Source organism: Raphanus sativus, chromosome 1 (assembly GCF_000801105.2).
Source record: "Raphanus sativus cultivar WK10039 chromosome 1, ASM80110v3, whole genome shotgun sequence".
Lineage (NCBI taxonomy): Eukaryota > Viridiplantae > Streptophyta > Magnoliopsida > Brassicales > Brassicaceae > Raphanus > Raphanus sativus.
The window spans coordinates 15,671,159-15,679,498 of record NC_079511.1 but is presented as its reverse complement, the minus strand read 5'-3'; positions in this window follow the sequence as shown (position 1 = coordinate 15,679,498).

Here is an 8,340-nt window from a genome sequence, read left to right as displayed (position 1 = left end):
AGACAATTTTTAGAATTCTGAAGGAGTATGAAATGGTATCAGGACAACAGATAAATTTTGAGAAATCATCAATTGGACATAAGATTGAAGAGACTATCAGGCAGGAACTTCGGGATATCCTAGGAATTCAAAATTTAGGTGGTATGGGTTCATATTTGGGAATTCCGGAGAACTTGGGTGGATCAAAAACTCAGGTTTTCGGTTTCGTCCAAGAACGAATAAATAATAGGATAAATGGATGGAATTTTAAGTTCTTTACTAAAGGGGGCAAGGAGGTGATTATAAATTCAGTGGTAACGGCCTAACCAAATCACGTAATGTCTTGTTTTCGTATTCCTAAGACAGTCATAAAGAAGCTCACAAGTGCAGTTACTAGATTTTGGTGGAGTCCATCGGAAAATACAAAGGGTATGCACTGGCAATCATGGGATAAAGTCTGCAGACCCAAAGAGGATGGTGGTTTGGGTTTTAAGGACTTCATGGATTTTAATACGGCTATGTTAGGAAAACAATTATGGAGACTAGTAGAGAAACCAAATTCTCTATTCTCTAGGGTGTTTAAGGGACGGTATTTTCGGAATGCTTCGTCCTTGGAACCCATTAGATCGTACTCGGCGTCCTATGGATGGCGTAGTATTATCTCTGCTAGATCTCTGGTTAGCAAAGGACTAATCAAAAGGATGGGATCCGGATCATCTATCTCGGTATGGAATCATCCGTGGCTCCCATCCACTCGCCCGAGACCAGCAAATAAAAATAATCATTCTCTTTATCCGGATATTACGGTGGATGCTCTTATTGATGCAACATCGAGAATTTGGAATCTTCAGGCTATACGGACATTGGTGGATCCACAGGATGCAAAAATAATTGAGAGTTTGCCACTGAATAGAACAAGATTGGATGACCGGGATGGATGGCATTTTACGGTGAATGGAAAATATACGGTTAAATCTGGTTATCAGATAGAACGGATTTACCCGGATAGAGATCGAACACTACCAGATTATGGTCCCTCGGTCTCTCCTCTAAAGGCTTTCTGCTGGAAAATAAAATGCCCACCAAAGATGAAACATTTCCTATGGCAAATAGTTTCAGGATGTATAGCAGTAAAAAAGAATCTTAAGGCAAGAGGAATGAAGGGGGATATAGCTTGTGATAGGTGTGGGGCATCTGAGGAATCAATTAACCATGTGTTTTTTGAGTGTCCACCGGCAACTCAGATATGGGCTTTGTCGAAAATCCCAGCCCACCCGGATATATTTCCGACTCAGGCAATGTTTTCAAATATATATTATTTATTTTGGAGGATCCGGCCGGAGTTGGAAGATCATCACTTTACGTGGATACTATGGTATATATGGAAAGCAAGAAATAATAAAGTATTTAGTAACTTGGATATGGATCCATTGGATACGCTTAAATTGGCGGAAACGGAGGCGTTGTTATGGGCGGAAGCTCAAATTACCCAGCCTCAGGGAGCAGATCGCCTTAGTCCACGATCACAGGCTATAACGCCTATCATATCCGGCAGGTGGTGCTTCACGGATGGTTCATGGAAAGATCATGAAAATTTTTCGGGACAAGGATGGTATAGTACTTTAGAAGGGTTTGATGGACTTATGGGAGCGCGAAATACAAGAGCGGCTAGTTCGCCATTACATTCAGAGATAGAGTCTTTAATTTGGGCTATGGAATGCATGAGGAATTTAAGACAATATCCAGTCACTTTTGCAACGGATTGTGCTCAGTTGGTGAAGATGGTTTCGGAACCAGAGGAGTGGCCAGCCTTTACAAGTTATTTAGAAGAAATAGTTTCTTTGAAGAGGAGTTTCACAAGTTCAGAGCTTTGTCATATACCAAGAACACAAAATAAAAGGGCGGACAGCTTAGCACGCAGTGCAAGGAAGCAATCGTTTTTTGTCGTTCATATGGATACGGAGCTACCAGTTTGGTTTACAGAATCTATATGAGTCTGTATGTTGTTGACAAAAAAAGTAGATAAACAATAATCAAACACCAAAAATATTTAAAATATATATTTACTCTCCATCCAAATATTGAAGTTCAACATGTTTTTTAATTTTTTAATTTAGGTATTTTGGCTTACATTATTCAAATTTATATGTTTTGAAAAATTTAAAGTATATATAAATTTTGAAAATTTTAAAATAATTCAAACGGGTAATCCGTATCCGAACCGAACCCGTAAATACCCGAATCAAACAGAAACCAAAATTTATAAATATTTAATTGTTACTAAAATCTTTAAACTCGGGAATCTCAAACCCAAATAGATTTTAACCGAATCAGTAGGTATCTAAATACACATCCCTAACGTAGTCAATGTAAAACAATCAAGTATTACAAATACATCATTTAGTATAAATAAATAAAAATTAAAATAAAAATTAATACCCGTGCGGTCGCACGGATCAAGATCTAATTTCTTTTAAATGATTAGTGAGAAGTTTTAAAATATTCTATTATAATAGTTAGACTACACTTATATCAATAGATCATGATGTTGTTTTAATAGAATAGATTTTGTACCCTACCATATTATTGCGGTTATTGAGGTCCACGTAATTGGTTTTCGTTTTGTGCATTTATTTTGTTATGCATGATTTTTTTTTGTTTCTTATTCTTTGAAACTAGTTCATAGTTCATACGTTCATTCATTTTTTATATTAGAGCCTGTTAAAAAAATTCTAAAACATCTAAGAATTTTCTTATGAACAAAAAAAATATAGTATAGTATTTTAAAATAAATATGTAGTTATTATTTAGCTAATATACAACATTATATATAAATCAGTATTTTAATTATGAATACATTTATAATATTGTGCTTCTGGCTAAAAAAGTTTATAGATCCGCCATTATGTAGGTAGGTAGATAGATAAATTTTATCCCCTATATATTAAAGAAGAAACATTTAAAAAGTTATAATATATAGTTTGTACTAATTATAAAGATGTTTTGTTGGGTTGTCACGTGATTGAAATGCTGCTTTTGTATACGTGGCGGTTTGAGAATCAAATGAGAATTTTGTTAGTCCAAAATTAAATTACTAGGAAATGTTATATTATATAGTATATCCATTATAGACCATTCATTTATCAAATTGAAATTTATTATTTATTATTTCTTTAAATAAAACCTAGGGAATTATCTAATGTGATTAATATATATATATATATATATATATATATAGCAATTAATTATTTTAAATAATTAAGATTTGCTAACAATCTGTATACTTTATATCATTTTAAAATTATTTATTTAAAACAAACTACACAATTACATTAATCATATAATAAAAAATTAATTTTTTTGTATATGTTGCATTTTGAATTTTTCAAAACGAGTATAAATTACTAAAACTATTAAAAGTTTCACATAAACTTTTGTAATCAAGGTTTAAATGTTTTTATGTGATAAGATACAATGATTATAAAACCATATGACTAAATAATTTTATTTTAATAAGTGTTTATGTTAATATATATATATATTTCATATCGTTTAAATTAAACTATACATCATATAAAAATACATACTTATATTTTGATATTTGAATTGAACATATATTGAAAAGTTAATATTTTAATTTTGAAATCTTTATTGTTTATTTAAATAATTATAAATTATTGAAACCACTAAACATCCACATTAAAAACAATTCATTGGTGTAAATTTTTGTTACACAAATATGCAAATAATCATAAAATCATATGAGTAGAAACCTCATTTAATAAATATCCATGTTAAAATTATACTATTAGATATATAATTAATATCATATAAATTTAATTATACATCATATACATAGATAAAATTGACTGTTTTGATGTATTTACCCTAAATGATTGCGAACAAACAAGAGTGATCGTTTAATTTATATGTGCACGTCAATTTGTTACATAATTGATTTCTTAGTTATTTTAATATATAATTATTATTTTATTATTTCATAATATGCAGAAAAACATAAAATACGTTATAAATATAAAATATTTATTTTGCACAAAACGCAGATCTTAACCTAAGTATGCATTTTTTAACAATTTAAATCTTAAACATTTCTAAATCTTAGACCAAAACAAAAGAATAAAATGAAAATAAACTCCAAAATTAATATTTATATCGAGCAATAACCAAAATAAAAAAACGACATAAAAAGAGAAAAAATATTAAAGATAGATATGATTGACACGTGAACGTAAACTTCTTATAACCATAATTAACTTTTAAATTGCTAAACCATGATATAAAACCGAGTTAACATAGTTTCATTGTAACCAAATAGTAGACCTGAGATTATTCAGCCTAAACGTTAGGTTCTTATGTGACAAGTGATTTTTTACCTAAAATATTTTAAAAAATAAGATCAATTCACCAGTAAATAAATTTATGTAATTAACAAAAAGGGTTTTAAAAAATTGTTTAAGAGCCAAAAAATTCAATTTGATCAAGAATATAAATTTTATTTTTCATACAATATTTTTTAAATAATTTTATATATATTCATCATTGCACAAGACGCATATTTTATCCTAGTAATTAATTAATTCGGCATACGATAAATTTCCAAACATGTCATTATAGCGTCAATATATCTCTACTAAACTCTAGCCATGACAAGAACCAACCACTGAAATGCAATTTTCACCATTGATTAAACAGACTAAATAGTTACACAATGCTCTATAATCTATTCCTTCCAAAATGTACCTGTTTTCCTTTTTTTTTTTTTGAAAAAATGGCGTTTTCCCTTTTTTCTTCTTCTGTGTTTCCTAACGATTGGTGTGATACATATACCAGAATTAACCTTTAAACGAAACCTAGATTTAAACAAAGTTTGGTTCTTGAAATTAAACCCACAGGTTATTATTTTCCACTATATGGAAACTAACAAAAAAAAATTAACGCTTGATATATTATGCCAGTGGCAGAACCGGAAAATTTTGTTACCGGGGTCAATATTTTTTTGAGCTCAAAAATATAATCTTTATAATATATATATACTATATAATCTAATATTTTATTATTATACATTTAAAACCCTTGTAGTTTTAATGCTAGTGAACCAATTTCTAAACTAAATTATAATTTGTTCTTCATAATTTAATTGGATTATTAAATACAAATAGATATTATGTAGTAATTTATATATGTTATTGTATCCAATTTTTAGTATTAATATTTAAACCTTTTATTATGATAATATAAAATCAATTGAAATTTAATAAATAAATATAGTGAAATGAATTTATCCTAAGAGGAAGATAAATACTTTATTCAGGAAAAATAAACATTCACAGAAAAGAAACTGTTTTTTTTTCTGCAATCATTTTTAACTTTTCTAACATGTACATGATTACTTTAGCAATAAACCCTCACGCGGCCTAATTTACTCATAGGGATTTGGTGGGGAGAAAATAATGTACGTGGGTTTGGGTTAGATTTAAAATGCTTCTTTTTTTTTTTGAAACTGATTTTTTAGATTTAAAATGTTACAGAAATTGTTTTGGTTGAAGTAAGGTGGATTTAGATTGTATAGGGGCCATTAAAAACCTTTAATTGGGGTCAGGTATTACAAATTTACAGAAACTATTGTAAATAATTAAATTCTATAGGGGTCAGCTGACCCCACTAGCTCTCAATTGCCTCCGCTCATGTATTATGCTATTACAAACTATGATAAATATTACAAACGATTATACAGCCGACAATTCTACATGCCTGATGAGGATTCACGTCTGACTGCATCACCTGAACCGTCTTATCGGATCCATGCTAACTGATACTCCTTGTGCTATGCTGCAGATCTCTTGTAAACCGTTTCTCCATTGATTCGTATATTTTCACATTCTCTGAAAATTGAAATCCATATCTCTACTGTAAAAGTATTAATGAACTCTTGATCAAACCACTGGACCAAAGAAAATTCTACAAGAAACTATTGGATAGTGTTTAAGAATTAGTTCAAAATTTATTTGGTGTAGAAATCGTAACTGGTTACGTCAGATGTGACTCCTTTATCGTTTTTAACATTTTCATAAACCGAGTTTGCGTAGTTTCAAACCAAATCGGAAATAGACCGGACCGAAACTGAAATGTGCTTGTAGGATCTGGTCAGGCAATCTGAGTATGTTTTTTTTTTTTGCAACTTTTTTTCATCAATCTGAGTATGTTACATTTTTTGAACGTAAAAACCATTCATTAAAATTCAAGTCAAGTCGACCGAGTCAATCCATTTAAATCCTTAACTAGACAAATAAAATTAATTTTTAACTCCTTGTAGTTATTATACATTTTTTAGTAACAGATTCATCATAGTTCGTTGGCAATCAACGACTTCGAACATTTACTACATATATAAAAGAGAGAAACTTTGAGCATGTCAAACATATTAATAATCGAGCTATACATCTGTAGTATGAACCTGGTCAATACGTAAACATATGAATTAGAGAAATTCTTGGGTTCACCCCTAGAGTGAACCTTTAGGTTCACCCAGCCAATATGATTTCGTTATTTTATATTCTGTATCTTTTAAAAAAGGAAACAAAATATTGTCAAGTTTTATTATATTTTTAAAATAAAAATAAAAAATAAAAAATAATAATAATTGTAAACAAAAACACGTTTAAAAAATATATTTTTAATACCGTCAACCAACACTAAACCCTAAATCCTAAATCATAAACCCTTGGGTAAACCCTAAATCCTAAATCATAAACCCTTGGGTAAACCCAAAACCCTTGGTAAATCCAAAACACTTGGATAAATTCTAAATCCTAGAGTTTAAGATTTATCCAAGGGTTTAGGGTTTACCCAAGGGTTTAGGGTTTAGTATTTAGGGTTTAGGGTTTAGTATTTAGAGTTTAGTGTTTTGCCGATTGGTTAAAAGTGTATTTTAAAAAAAAATCAAAAGATTTAAGATTTATCCAAGGGTTTACCATAGGTCTAGGGTTTACGATTTAGGGTTTAGGGTTTAGTATTTTGTTGACGGTATTTTAAATATAAAATCTTTTTTTGCTACTACTATTATTTTCTATTTATTTTTTATTTTAAAAACATAATAAAACTTGACAATATTTTGTTTCCTTTTTTAAAAGATACCGAATATGAAATAACGAAATCCTATTGGTTGGGTGAAACTAAAGGTTCACTCTAGGGGTGAACCCAAGTATTTCTCAATGAATTATGAATCATAGAAGTCAAAGTCAATATAAACTTCATTAACACGTTATATACTTATATTTGTAGAGAAATTTTTGGGTTCATCCCTAGAGTGAACCTTTAGGTTCACTCAACCAATAAGATTTCGGTATTTTATATTCAGTATCTTTTCCAAAAGAAATAAAATATTCTCAAATTATATTATATTTTTAAACTAAAAATAAATAAAAAATAATATTAATTGCAAACAGAAAAACGTTAAAAATATATTTTTAATACCGTCAATCAAAAAAACTAAACCCTAAACCCTAAATCCTAAACCCTAAACCTTTGGATAAACCTTAAACCCTTGGTAAATCCAAAACACTTGGATAAATTCTAAAATCCTAGGGTTTGGGATTTATCCAAAGGTTTAGATTTATCCAAGGGTTTAGGGTTTAGTATTTAGAGTTTAGGGTTTAGTGTTTTGCTGACTGTGTTAAAAATATTTTTAAAAAAATCCAAAGATTTAGGATTTATCCAAGGGTTTACCATGGGTTTACCATGGGTTTAGGGTTTATGATTTATGATTTAGGGTTTAGGGTTTAGTGTTTTGGTGACGGTATCTTTTTTTTTGTCGCTGGATTGTATTATTAAGCTTTTAAGGCAAAGAGTTCTAAACAATGTGAACCAACAAAACAACATAGAAAAAGAATACACGAGTAGGGATCCAAAATAAACTAACACATCTATTTTCCGTATGGATGACTAAAGATTTTTCATATAAAAGCTTCATATTTGCTTCTAGAATAGATGAATCTCAAAAGAGATAATCTTCGTATTAATCCAAAAACACCATGCTTCAGAGTGAGTTGAAAACGATTGTCATTCTCTTTTTATTACTCCAGTAGGAGCCACCGAGATAAAACAACTCTTTATTTTACTCTATTAGCAGAGTCAAAGTAACCATAGTTTGCAGTAAGAACTCCATCACCATCGAATGAAGAACCATCAATGATTGAAGCTGGTAAGACCCGTCACCACCATCCGCAGTAGATCTGTCAATTATCTTTTCTAAACAGTTCAACTGAACCGAAAGTTTTGTCTTTCCAAACCAATTAGAAGAAGCATACATAAGAACAAAAAACATTGCCAGATTCAAAATAA